Consider the following 12,317-nt stretch of genomic DNA (forward strand, 5'->3'; position numbering starts at 1 on the left):
AACATGTATTGAGGTTATTAACAAAGGCAGAGGAAAAGACAAGAAGCAACCAAGAAACTCGTAAACACATATCCAAATCATATACTTTCTGGGAAATAAAATGTAGTACTCAGGCTAGTTTTTTGTGATCCCTCAAGCAACAAGACAACAGACAAAAGTAGCATTTACTGGGTACAGACATCTTTCCGAGTGCCACGGCAGTGACTACGTTATTCAATATCAAGCCAGGTTGCCTAAGTTACACACTCAGCTGTAGGTGTTTTGAATAATGCAGAAGGAGAATATTTGAAGGCATGTGACTGACTGCTAGTTTCAGAAATTAGACCCTTTTCCTGAGAGCTTAGTATGCCCTTTTAAGACCTAATGAGAGGAACCACATTAAAAAAAAAAAGCATTTGAAATAAAATTAGATTCTCAATCTGAAATATAAAATTAAGATCTAAAGCTCGTTTAATTTAATTTTGTTTTATAAAGGCAAAAAAATAATAGAAAAATAAATTATAGAACAATAAAATACTGCAGTTTTTTCTCTTGTCATCTCTCTCTCCTGAAAATAAAATAAGAAGTACATTTCATGTGAAAGAAAAACACTTTTTCAAAAGGTCAGTGTCTCAAGTGAGCCTGCCCTGGGGCTTCATTTTTGTTACTTACTCCATAGGAAGTTTGTCATTCTTATCGTCATTTTGCAAGGTTGTTTGGAATCTGTGATTTTAAAGGTTATCCTATAAGCATAACAGAAAATCAGTCAAAATATAGTGATCAAAATGTAAAAATTGATGGTCAAACTTTGAAAAGGATGCCACAAGTAGTCATCTACATGCTCTGAACACCTGCTCTTACAGACACCTTAGCTTTCCCTTGCCCAAGGGTCAGTTTTTGTGTGGGTCTGGAAAGAGTTTCTTTCTTTCTCAGGAAGCTGACATCAGCTGGCTTAATACACTGCAGAGGAGTAGCAGCAGAAAGGAAGACCCTTTTTTTGACCCTGAAACATCAAAGTGGTTTTGTGTCAGACAGCCAAGGCACCCATCAGTGTTCAACTCAAGCACCAACTCAGTTGTTATGGTGTCACTCTGACCATGGAGAAAATCAAGATTTCTGAAGAAGCTTGGGGCAGTGTCTGCTGGTAATTCCCCCTTGTATCTGCTTGGGAATGAACAACTCTCAGGAGCCATCAAGCAGTGATTTAATACACTGTACTGTTTGTCTGCAGCCTGGGTGATCCCCAGAAAGCTGCAGCCTCAATCCATTCCATTCATCACACAAAGGGCTCAGATACACTGGCATAAACTGACAGTACAAGACAAATAGCTGCTTAACCTAGCCCTGGTTTTAGCAGAGCTACCACATGCATGTTATCCATTAGCATCAATAAAAATTTCATGAGAGAATTGGAGATCAGCACAGTGTCCTCTCAGAGCCATTCCCACACGTGGTAAGAGCTGCACAAAACTGGGTCTGGTCAGTGAAAGAGCTATGTGCTTCTCACTCCTGAGAACCAGAGTCTAAGTGAGTCACTGATGGGGTAGCACTGAGAATCAGTGAGATGGAAACACCAGGCACAGAGATCTGGAAGAAATAGAGTTATTTGAATATTGTTTTCAATGCACCTGGCAGCAAGATGTCCAGACATTATTAGAAACCGGTGAGCCACTGAAGCCCAACACCCAGGTCAGTACTGGCACCAGGGAGAGTTGAACCTATAAATAAACTACACCACATTTAAAACAAAATAGAGGGCAGGTAAGCATGCCTTGAATCTTGGCAGCTCAGGAAGCCTTCATCAAGCACTGTGTTCATCTGCTCAATTAAAATTCCAAGAGTAATGGTTTCTGACTTCAAAATTTCCTCTTGTGCAGTTTCTGGAGCATCACTAATCATACAGTACCTGGTTTTTATTTGTCACCTGTGTAACTGTTATTGCAGTCTCCTCCTTCATTCCAGCTCACCTGAACCCCTCACCTGGTCCTTCTCACCTGGAATCCTCATCTGAACCTCACCAATTTTGGGGAAATTTGGGTGAATTTGGGTGAACTTCAGGTGATTTTGGGGACTGGGAGAAAATTTGGGGCAATTTTTGGGAGGGTTTGAAGACAATTTCGGGAGAATTTCGGGGCAAATTTTGGGGGAGTTTGGGGCCGATTTTGAGGGGAAAATTTTGGGGAATTTTGGGGCAAATTTGGGGATATTTTTGGGAGAATTTGAAGACAATTTGGGGAGAATTTTGGGGCAAATTTTGGGGGAGTTTGTGGCCGATTTTGGGGAAGTTTTGGGGGAATTTTGGTGGGATTTCGGGGGGAAAGTAGTCCCACTCATTGCTAGGAGCTGCGGGACCGTGCAGCTTGAACTGCGCATGCGCGCGGCTGATCCCGGAAGCGGCGCTGTGGGATACGCGCGCGTTGCGTCTCTAAGGCGGCGTGAGGGAGCCGTGTTAGCGGCGGGCGGGCATGGCCGGGGGTGAGGGAGGCGGCGGGGCTGCGGGAACGGGGCTGCGGCCGCGGAAGGGAACGCCGGGACGGCCGCGGTTGCAGGAGGCGGCGCCGTCCAGCAGCTCTGGAGCGCCGCGGTGGGGAAGGCGCGGCTCCGCCCCTCCATGCAGCGGCGGCGGCGGCGGCGGCGGCGGCGGCAGGAGCGGGGAAGCGACCACGGGCGGCGGCGGCGGCGGCGGCGGCAGGAGCGGGGAAGCGACCACGGGCGGCGGCGGCGGCGGCGGCGGCGGCGGCGGCGGCGGCGGCAGGAGCGGGGAAGCGACCGCGGCGGCGGCGGCGGCGGCGGCGGCGGCGGCGGCGGAGCGGCCCCGTCAGCGGGAGATGATCCCGGGGGGGTGGCGGAAGGCGGGAGGGGCTGCGGGGCGGCCACGGCGAGCTGTGCCGGGCTGGTCGGGCGGCTGGAGCGCGGCGGGCGGCCGCTGGGAGCTGGGGCGGCTGCTGGCCCGGCGGGCAGGGGCGGCGGCACCGGAGAGGCTGGGCTGGAGCCACCGGTGCTGTGCCGGGAGCGGGGGATGGCGGCGAAACGCCGGCAGTGAACCGTGAGCGTCTGCCCGGCCGCGGGGCCCGTGGGCAGCTCGGAACGCCGGGGTTGGGGGGCGGCACCGCGCACAGTGGGCGCTGGGGGCGCGGCGCGGCCGCGCCAGGCACGCTCGGCGCCGCAGAAGCGGGAGCAGCAGGGAACTGCAAAGACGCAGCAGCGACGGGACGGGGGCCAGCACCGGCCCCGCTGGGTCGGCGAGGGGGGCGGGGGGGGGGGGAGGAACGGCCGCACTCGCGGGGAACGGGGGAGAAGCGGCGGGGGCGGGAGGGGGCGGGGCCGCGGGTACCGGAGTCGTGCGGTCCCAAGGGGAGGCGGGGATGGGTCCCGCTGCGGACTCACGGCGGCGGCGAGGGGCGGAGCTGGGCGGGGCGGCGGCTGCGGGCAGCGCCCGTGCAGCAAACGGGACTCAAGCAGCGCCTGAGGGCTGGGAGCGGCCCGGAGGGGGAGGCCATTAAAGTGCTTTAAACACCTGTGTGCAAAGGCTCTACTGAGCACGGCTCAACGGCGCTGCTTTCACGACAGTCGCAGTTCACGACAGTCGAGCTTTACGGCACCTTTTACGACAGTCGCGCTTTACGGCACCTTTTACGACAGTCGCGCTTTACGGCCGCTTTTACGACAGCCGCGCTTTACGGCCGCTTTTACGACAGTCGCGCTTTACGGCACCTTTTACGACAGTCGCGCTTTACGGCACCTTTTACGACAGTCGCGCTTTACGGCCGCTTTTACGACAGTCGCGCTTTACGGCACCTTTTACGACAGTCGCGCTTTACGGCACCTTTTACGACAGTCGCGCTTTACGGCACCTTTTACGACAGTCGCGCTTTACGGCCCCTTTTACGACAGTCGCGCTTTACGGCACCTTTTACGACAGTCGCGCTTTACGGCCCCTTTTACGACAGTCGCGCTTTACGGCACCTTTTACGACAGTCGCGCTTTACGGCCGCTTTTACGACAGTCGCGCTTTACGGCACCTTTTACGACAGTCGCGCTTTACGGCCGCTTTTACGACAGTCGCGCTTTACGGCCGCTTTTACGACAGTCGCGCTTTACGGCACCTTTTACGACAGTCGCGATTTACGGCACCTTTTACGACAGTCGCGCTTTACGGCACCTTTTACGACAGTTTTGCTTTACGGCCGCTTTTACGACAGTCGCGCTTTACGGCACCTTTTACGACAGTCGCGCTTTACGGCCGCTTTTACGACAGTCGCGCTTTACGGCACCTTTTACGACAGTCGCGCTTTACGGCCGCTTTTACGACAGTCGCGCTTTACGGCACCTTTTACGACAGTTTTGCTTTACGGCACCTTTTACGACAGTCGCGCTTTACGGCCGCTTTTACGACAGTCGCGCTTTACGGCACCTTTTACGACAGTTTTGCTTTACGGCCGCTTTTACGACAGTCGCGCTTTACGGCACCTTTTACGACAGTCGCGCTTTACGGCCGCTTTTACGACAGTCGCGCTTTACGGCACCTTTTACGACAGTCGCGCTTTACGGCCGCTTTTACGACAGTCGCGCTTTACGGCCGCTTTTACGACAGTCGCGCTTTACGGCACCTTTTACGACAGTCGCGCTTTACGGCCGCTTTTACGACAGTCGCGCTTTACGGCACCTTTTACGACAGTCGCGCTTTACGGCACCTTTTACGACAGTCGCGCTTTACGGCCGCTTTTACGACAGTCGCGCTTTACGGCACCTTTTACGACAGTCGCGCTTTACGGCACCTTTTACGACAGTCGCGCTTTACGGCCGCTTTTACGACAGTCGCGCTTTACGGCCGCTTTTACGACAGTCGCGCTTTACGGCCGCTTTTACGACAGTCGCGCTTTACGGCACCTTTTACGACAGTCGCGCTTTACGGCACCTTTTACGACAGTCGCGCTTTACGGCCGCTTTTACGACAGTCGCGCTTTACGGCACCTTTTACGACAGTCGCGCTTTACGGCACCTTTTACGACAGTCGCGCTTTACGGCACCTTTTACGACAGTCGCGCTTTACGGCACCTTTTACGACAGTCGCGCTTTACGGCACCTTTTACGACAGTCGCGCTTTACGGCCGCTTTTACGACAGTCGCGCATTACGGCCGCTTTTACGACAGTCGCGCTTTACGGCACCTTTTACGACAGTCGCGCTTTACGGCCGCTTTTACGACAGTCGCGCTTTACGGCACCTTTTACGACAGTCGCGCTTTACGGCACCTTTTACGACAGTCGCGCTTTACGGCACCTTTTACGACAGTCGCGCTTTACGGCCGCTTTTACGACAGTCGCGCTTTACGGCACCTTTTACGACAGTCGCGCTTTACGGCACCTTTTACGACAGTCGCGCTTTACGGCACCTTTTACGACAGTCGCGCTTTACGGCACCTTTTACGACAGTCGCGCTTTACGGCCGCTTTTACGACAGTCGCGCTTTACGGCACCTTTTACGACAGTCGCGCTTTACGGCACCTTTTACGACAGTCGCGCTTTACGGCCGCTTTTACGACAGTCGCGCTTTACGGCACCTTTTACGACAGTTTTGCTTTACGGCACCTTTTACGACAGTCGCGCTTTACGGCACCTTTTACGACAGTCGCGCTTTACGGCCGCTTTTACGACAGTCGCGCTTTACGGCCGCTTTTACGACAGTCGCGCTTTACGGCACCTTTTACGACAGTCGCGCTTTACGGCCGCTTTTACGACAGTCGCGCTTTACGGCACCTTTTACGACAGTCGCGCTTTACGGCCGCTTTTACGACAGTCGCGCTTTACGGCACCTTTTACGACAGTCGCGCTTTACGGCCGCTTTTACGACAGTCGCGCTTTACGGCACCTTTTACGACAGTCGCGCTTTACGGCCGCTTTTACGACAGTCGCGCTTTACGGCCGCTTTTACGACAGTCGCGCTTTACGGCACCTTTTACGACAGTCGCGCTTTACGGCACCTTTTACGACAGTCGCGCTTTACGGCCGCTTTTACGACAGTCGCGCTTTACGGCCGCTTTTACGACAGTCGCGCTTTACGGCACCTTTTACGACAGTCGCGCTTTACGGCACCTTTTACGACAGTCGCGCTTTACGGCCGCTTTTACGACAGTCGCGCTTTACGGCACCTTTTACGACAGTCGCGCTTTACGGCACCTTTTACGACAGTCGCGCTTTACGGCACCTTTTACGACAGTCGCGCTTTACGGCCGCTTTTACGACAGTCGCGCTTTACGGCACCTTTTACGACAGTCGCGCTTTACGGCCGCTTTTACGACAGTCGCGCTTTACGGCACCTTTTACGACAGTCGCGCTTTACGGCCGCTTTTACGACAGTCGCGCTTTACGGCACCTTTTACGACAGTCGCGCTTTACGGCACCTTTTACGACAGTCGCGCTTTACGGCCGCTTTTACGACAGTCGCGCTCTACGGCACCTTTTACGACAGTCGCGCTTTACGGCCGCTTTTACGACAGTCGCGCTTTACGGCCGCTTTTACGACAGTCGCGCTTTACGGCACCTTTTACGACAGTCGCGCTTTACGGCACCTTTTACGACAGTCGCGCTTTACGGCCGCTTTTACGACAGTCGCGCTTTACGGCACCTTTTACGACAGTCGCGCTTTACGGCACCTTTTACGACAGTCGCGCTTTACGGCACCTTTTACGACAGTCGCGCTTTACGGCACCTTTTACGACAGTCGCGCTTTACGGCCGCTTTTACGACAGTCGCGCTTTACGGCACCTTTTACGACAGTCGCGCTTTACGGCCGCTTTTACGACAGTCGCGCTTTACGGCACCTTTTACGACAGTCGCGCTTTACGGCCGCTTTTACGACAGTCGCGCTTTACGGCACCTTTTACGACAGTCGCGCTTTACGGCACCTTTTACGACAGTCGCGCTTTACGGCCGCTTTTACGACAGTCGCGCTTTACGGCACCTTTTACGACAGTCGCGCTTTACGGCCGCTTTTACGACAGTCGCGCTTTACGGCACCTTTTACGACAGTCGCGCTTTACGGCCGCTTTTACGACAGTCGCGCTTTACGGCACCTTTTACGACAGTCGCGCTTTACGGCACCTTTTACGACAGTCGCGCTTTACGGCCGCTTTTACGACAGTCGCGCTCTACGGCACCTTTTACGACAGTCGCGCTTTACGGCCGCTTTTACGACAGTCGCGCTTTACGGCCGCTTTTACGACAGTCGCGCTTTACGGCACCTTTTACGACAGTCGCGCTTTACGGCACCTTTTACGACAGTCGCGCTTTACGGCCGCTTTTACGACAGTCGCGCTTTACGGCCGCTTTTACGACAGTCGCGCTTTACGGCACCTTTTACGACAGTCGCGCTTTACGGCACCTTTTACGACAGTCGCGCTTTACGGCCGCTTTTACGACAGTCGCGCTTTACGGCCGCTTTTACGACAGTCGCGCTTTACGGCCGCTTTTACGACAGTCGCGCTTTACGGCACCTTTTACGACAGTCGCGCTTTACGGCCGCTTTTACGACAGTCGCGCTTTACGGCCGCTTTTACGACAGTCGCGCTTTACGGCCGCTTTTACGACAGTCGCGCTTTACGGCACCTTTTACGACAGTTTTTACAGCAGTTTTTACGGCAGCAGCACTTTCCAGCACCTGCTTTTTTGGAACTTTTTCTTCATTTTGCGGCACTTTTTGGGCTTTTTTTTTTTGTTTTTCTTTTATTTTTAATTGATTTTATTTTTAAAAATTTTAAGGGTTTTTTGGATTTATTTTTAATTTGGGAAATTTGAGATAATTTCAGGGTAATTTTGGGATAAATTTTGGATAAACTTAGGGTAAATTTGAGATAATTTCAGGGTAATTTCGGGATAAATTTGGGGTAAATTTGGGGCAAATTTGGGATAAATTTAAGACAATTTCAGGGTAATTTTGGGATATTTTGGGGATAAATTTGGTATAATTTCAGGGAAATTTGGGGCTAATTTTGGGATAATTTCTGGATAATTTTGGGATAAATTTGGGCATAATTTTTAGATAATTTCAGGCTAATTTCAGGATAATTTTGAGATAATTTTGGGGTAATTTTGGTGTTAATTTGGGTTAATTTCAGGGTAATTTGGGGATAATTTTGGGATAAATTTAAGATAATTTCAGGGCAATTAGGGGATAATTTGTGGATAATTTTGAGATAAGTTTGGGATATATTTGGGGTAATTTGGGGATAATTTTGGGATAAATTTAAGATAATTTCAGGGTAATTTGGGGATAATTTTGGGAGAAATTTAAGATAATTTCATTGTAATTTTGGGATAATTTGAGGATAAATTTGGGGATAATTTTTGGAATAATTTTGGGATCATTTCAGGGATGATTTCAGGATAATTTTGGGTTAATTTGGGATAATTTCAGGAATAATTTCAGAATAAATTTAGGATTATTTCAGTATCATTTCATGATAATTTCAGGGTAATTTGGTGATAATTTTAAGATAAATTAAAGATAATTTCAGGGTAATTTGGGATAAATTTGTGGATAATTTTGAGATAAATTTGGGATAAATTTTGGATAAATTTGGGGTAAATTTGAGATAATTTCAGGCTAATTTGGGGATAAATTTGGAGTAATTTTGAGATAAATTTGGGGTAATTTTGGGGTAAATTTGAGATAATTTCAGGGTAATGTGGGGATAATTTGGCGATAAATTTGGGATAAATTTGGTGTCATTTCAGGGATAATTTGTGGATAATTTCAGGCTAATTTTGGGATAAATTTGGGGTAAATTTGAGGTTATTTCAGGGTAATTTGGGGATAATTTGTGGATAATTTTGAGATAATTTCAGGGTGATTTTGGGATAATTTGTGGATAATTTCAGGCTAGTTTTGGATAAATTTGGGATAATTTGAGATAATTTCAGGCTAATTTGGGGATAATTTTGGATAAATTTGGGGTAAATTTGAGATAATTTCAGGGTAATTTGGGGATAATTTTGGGTAATTTGGGCTAAATTTTGGGATAAATTTGGGGTAAATTTGTGGTAAATTAGATAATTTCAGAGTAATTTTGGGATAATTTGAGGATTAATTTGGGATAAATTTGGGATAATTTCAGAATAAATTTAGAATATTTTCAGTATAATTTCATGATAATTTCAGGGTAATTTGTGGATAATTTGTGGATAATTTTGGATAAATTTGGGATAAATTTTGGATAAATTTGGAGTAAATTCGAGATAATTTCAGGCTAATTTGGGGATAAATTTGGGATAAATTTGGAGTAATTTTGGGGTAAATTTGGGATAAATTTGGAGTAATTTTGGGGTAAATTTGAGATAATTTTAGGGTAATTTGGGGATAATTTTGGGATAAATTTGGGATAAATTAGATAACTTCAGAGTAATTTTGGGATAATTTGTGGATAATTTTGAGATAATTTTGGGGTAATTTTGGGATAATTTCAGGGTAATTTTGGGGATAATTTTGGGCATAATTTCAGGATAATTTCGGGTTATTTCAGTCCCAGTTTTTTTTGGGTTAATTTTATTTAATTTGGGGTTTTTCTCTCCCCAAGGCGGTGCCTCTGTCGCTGTCCCCAGCCCGGGGCAGGTGGCTTCACCTTTGTGTCACCTGGGTGGGGTTTGGGGTCACCTGGGCGGGGTTTTTGGGATAATTTCGGGATAATTTGGGTTATTTCAATGCGGTTTTTTGGGTTAGTTTTGTACAATTTTGGTATTTTTTGTCCCCCGAGACTGTGGCGCTGTCACTGTCCCCAGCCTAGGGCAGGTGACAGCACCTTTGTGTCACCTGGGCAGCCTTGGGGGGCAGCTGGAGGAGTTTCCAGGATGGGATCCCCCGCGGGAGGGGGGAGGGGCTCGCCCCGGGCCACCCCCTGAGACTGCATGGGTGCTGGTGCTGGGCAAAAAAATAAAAAAAAAATTCCCACAAAAAAATCCACAAAAACCCCAAAAAATCCCCCCAAAAACCAAAAAAAATCCCCCCCCAAATCCACAAAAAATCCCCAAAAATCCACAAAAAATCCCCCAAAATCAAAAAAGTCCCCACCCAAAACCCCAAAAAAATCCCCCCCAAAAACCCACAAAAAATCAAAAAAAAATCAAAAAAAATCCCCCCAAAAAGTCAAAAAAATTCCCCCCAAAAATCCACAAAAAATCCCCAAAAATCAAAAAAATCCCCCAAAAAACCCAAAAATAAAAAAATCCCCCAAAATAAAAAAAATCCCCCCAAAAATCCTCCAAAAATCCCCAAAAATCAAATAAAATCCCCCCCGCCCCAAATCCACAAAAAATCCCCAAATTTCCTGGGAAAAAATAAAAAAAAATCCCCAAAAAATCGTAAGAAAAACCTCCAAAAAATGCAAAAACTTTTTTCACCTTTAGAGCACTTTAACCTCTCCAGTTCTGCTTATTCCTGGGATAAAAACTTAGAAATTATTTTTATTACAGAGCCAACTGGCAATCTGTTCGCTGAGATGCAATTTTATCTTCCCCCTCCCTAAAACCAGCCTTTTATTTTAATACTCAAAAAATCTCTATAAAGATGAAAAGAACGAAATACTCTTCATTACTGCCACAGCCTTTCGATAAAGAAGCTTCTTGTGCACTGAGGAACATGAAGGGTTTCTTCATAAGGAACAGGTTATATAATTTTCACCTGTCTTTTATACATTTCTCATTTCCAATGTTCCAACAGCTGTTGGAAGTGGATCACTCTGGAAACACTGCCTGCAAAGAATTCTCCTGCATTTCTCAGCAGGATGGTTTTCCAGGAAAACTGCTGGGCTGGAGGCACTGAAGTGTGTTATGCTCACAGATCTCTGGCTCGCTTATCTCAAGAGTACTTTCAAGTGAGAAGTTCTCACACTGTCTGGGTGTGAGCAGCACTCCCAAAATATAAATGTTCTATAGTCTGCTCATGGACCCAGTGGTCTGTGGTAGCTGCTGTGTGCACAGAACTAAAAAGTAAGTTCAGTCCCAAAAATCTCCACTCATGCTGTATGTCCTGAACACCATTTTTTTCTTTAAATCCATTGCCCTTCCTCTATCTTGGATGTATTATAGCCAAATAAAAAATTTAAAAAAAACAACCATCAAACCCACACAAACCTCAAACAAATAAACAAAATCCCAGAAGAAACAGATTTATTACATAACAACGTTGTCACCCCATCATTACTCTCCAAACATGCACCCATCCATATATAGTAAAAAATGCTGTTCTGTCAAGGCATTTTTAAAATATCAGCCAGATTGTGCATCCATATTGGCTTGCTTCACGACTCATTTCTCATCACTCTAAAAGAAGCAAAGCTCTAAATGCATCAAACAATCAATATAGTTTTGTGACATGGCTCTTTTGAACATGTACAGTGCTCAAGTAACTGATGAGCATGTTGGCTCCCACTGAAGTCAATAAAAGTGGCAGATGGCTCAGCCACCTCTAAAACCAAGGAACTACAGAAAATTCTGCAAAATCATCTGCCTAATTTATGTCTTATTTCTCTGTCCCAGAGAAAGTTGTGCCCCTCAGGAGACAGGTTTAGGTATTGTTCACACCCTTGCTTTGCAGATTGCTTCACTGAATTATACAGCATTATAAAATTGCAGGGTTATTTCTGAAATAAAAGTGAGTTAAGAGTTCTGTCCCTTAAAAATATCCTGCAGCAGCTCAAGATACAAAATTTGCCAATGTAAAGGGGAAAGGACTCAGAAAATCATCAGACTCATCAAGGGACATGGGAGTCCATTCTCTCACTGTGCACTTGTGACAGATAAAAATGTCATCACAGAAATACACACAGAACGTATGAGAGCTACCAGGCTCCTTCCTAACTGCTTCCTGAAGCTGCTGAAAGAAAAGGCAGCATGCTGAAAGACAAGAAAAACATGATTGACATGATACCCAAAACAAACTGAATCTGAGGGGAAAATCTGAATCTAGAATTATATGAATTCTCCACAGATTGATTGCTCATAAACAGACATTTAGGTTTTATGTAGGGGCATGTCAGCTTAATGGTTTTGGGGATTTTTCCCTAAGGTGTTTAAGAAACTGTGTGGAGAATATCCAAACCTAATAAAAATGTCACCCAGATCCTCCAGATTAGAAGAGAATAAAGTGGAAAAGTGGGAACTGGGATGCACATCATATTTAATCCACCTCACCTCTGTCTAGGGGTTGGAAGGGATCCCACTGAGACACACACAGAGAGAGGAATGAAAGGACTTTAAAGGCCAACTGCAGAATGGAGGTGAGCAAAGTCATTGAGTAAATGAGAAATAACACCAGTAGCTACTTGCTGTATACAGAGGCATCTGT

The sequence above is a fragment of the Molothrus ater genome, chromosome 8 (genome assembly GCF_012460135.2).
Source record: "Molothrus ater isolate BHLD 08-10-18 breed brown headed cowbird chromosome 8, BPBGC_Mater_1.1, whole genome shotgun sequence".
NCBI lineage: Eukaryota > Metazoa > Chordata > Aves > Passeriformes > Icteridae > Molothrus > Molothrus ater.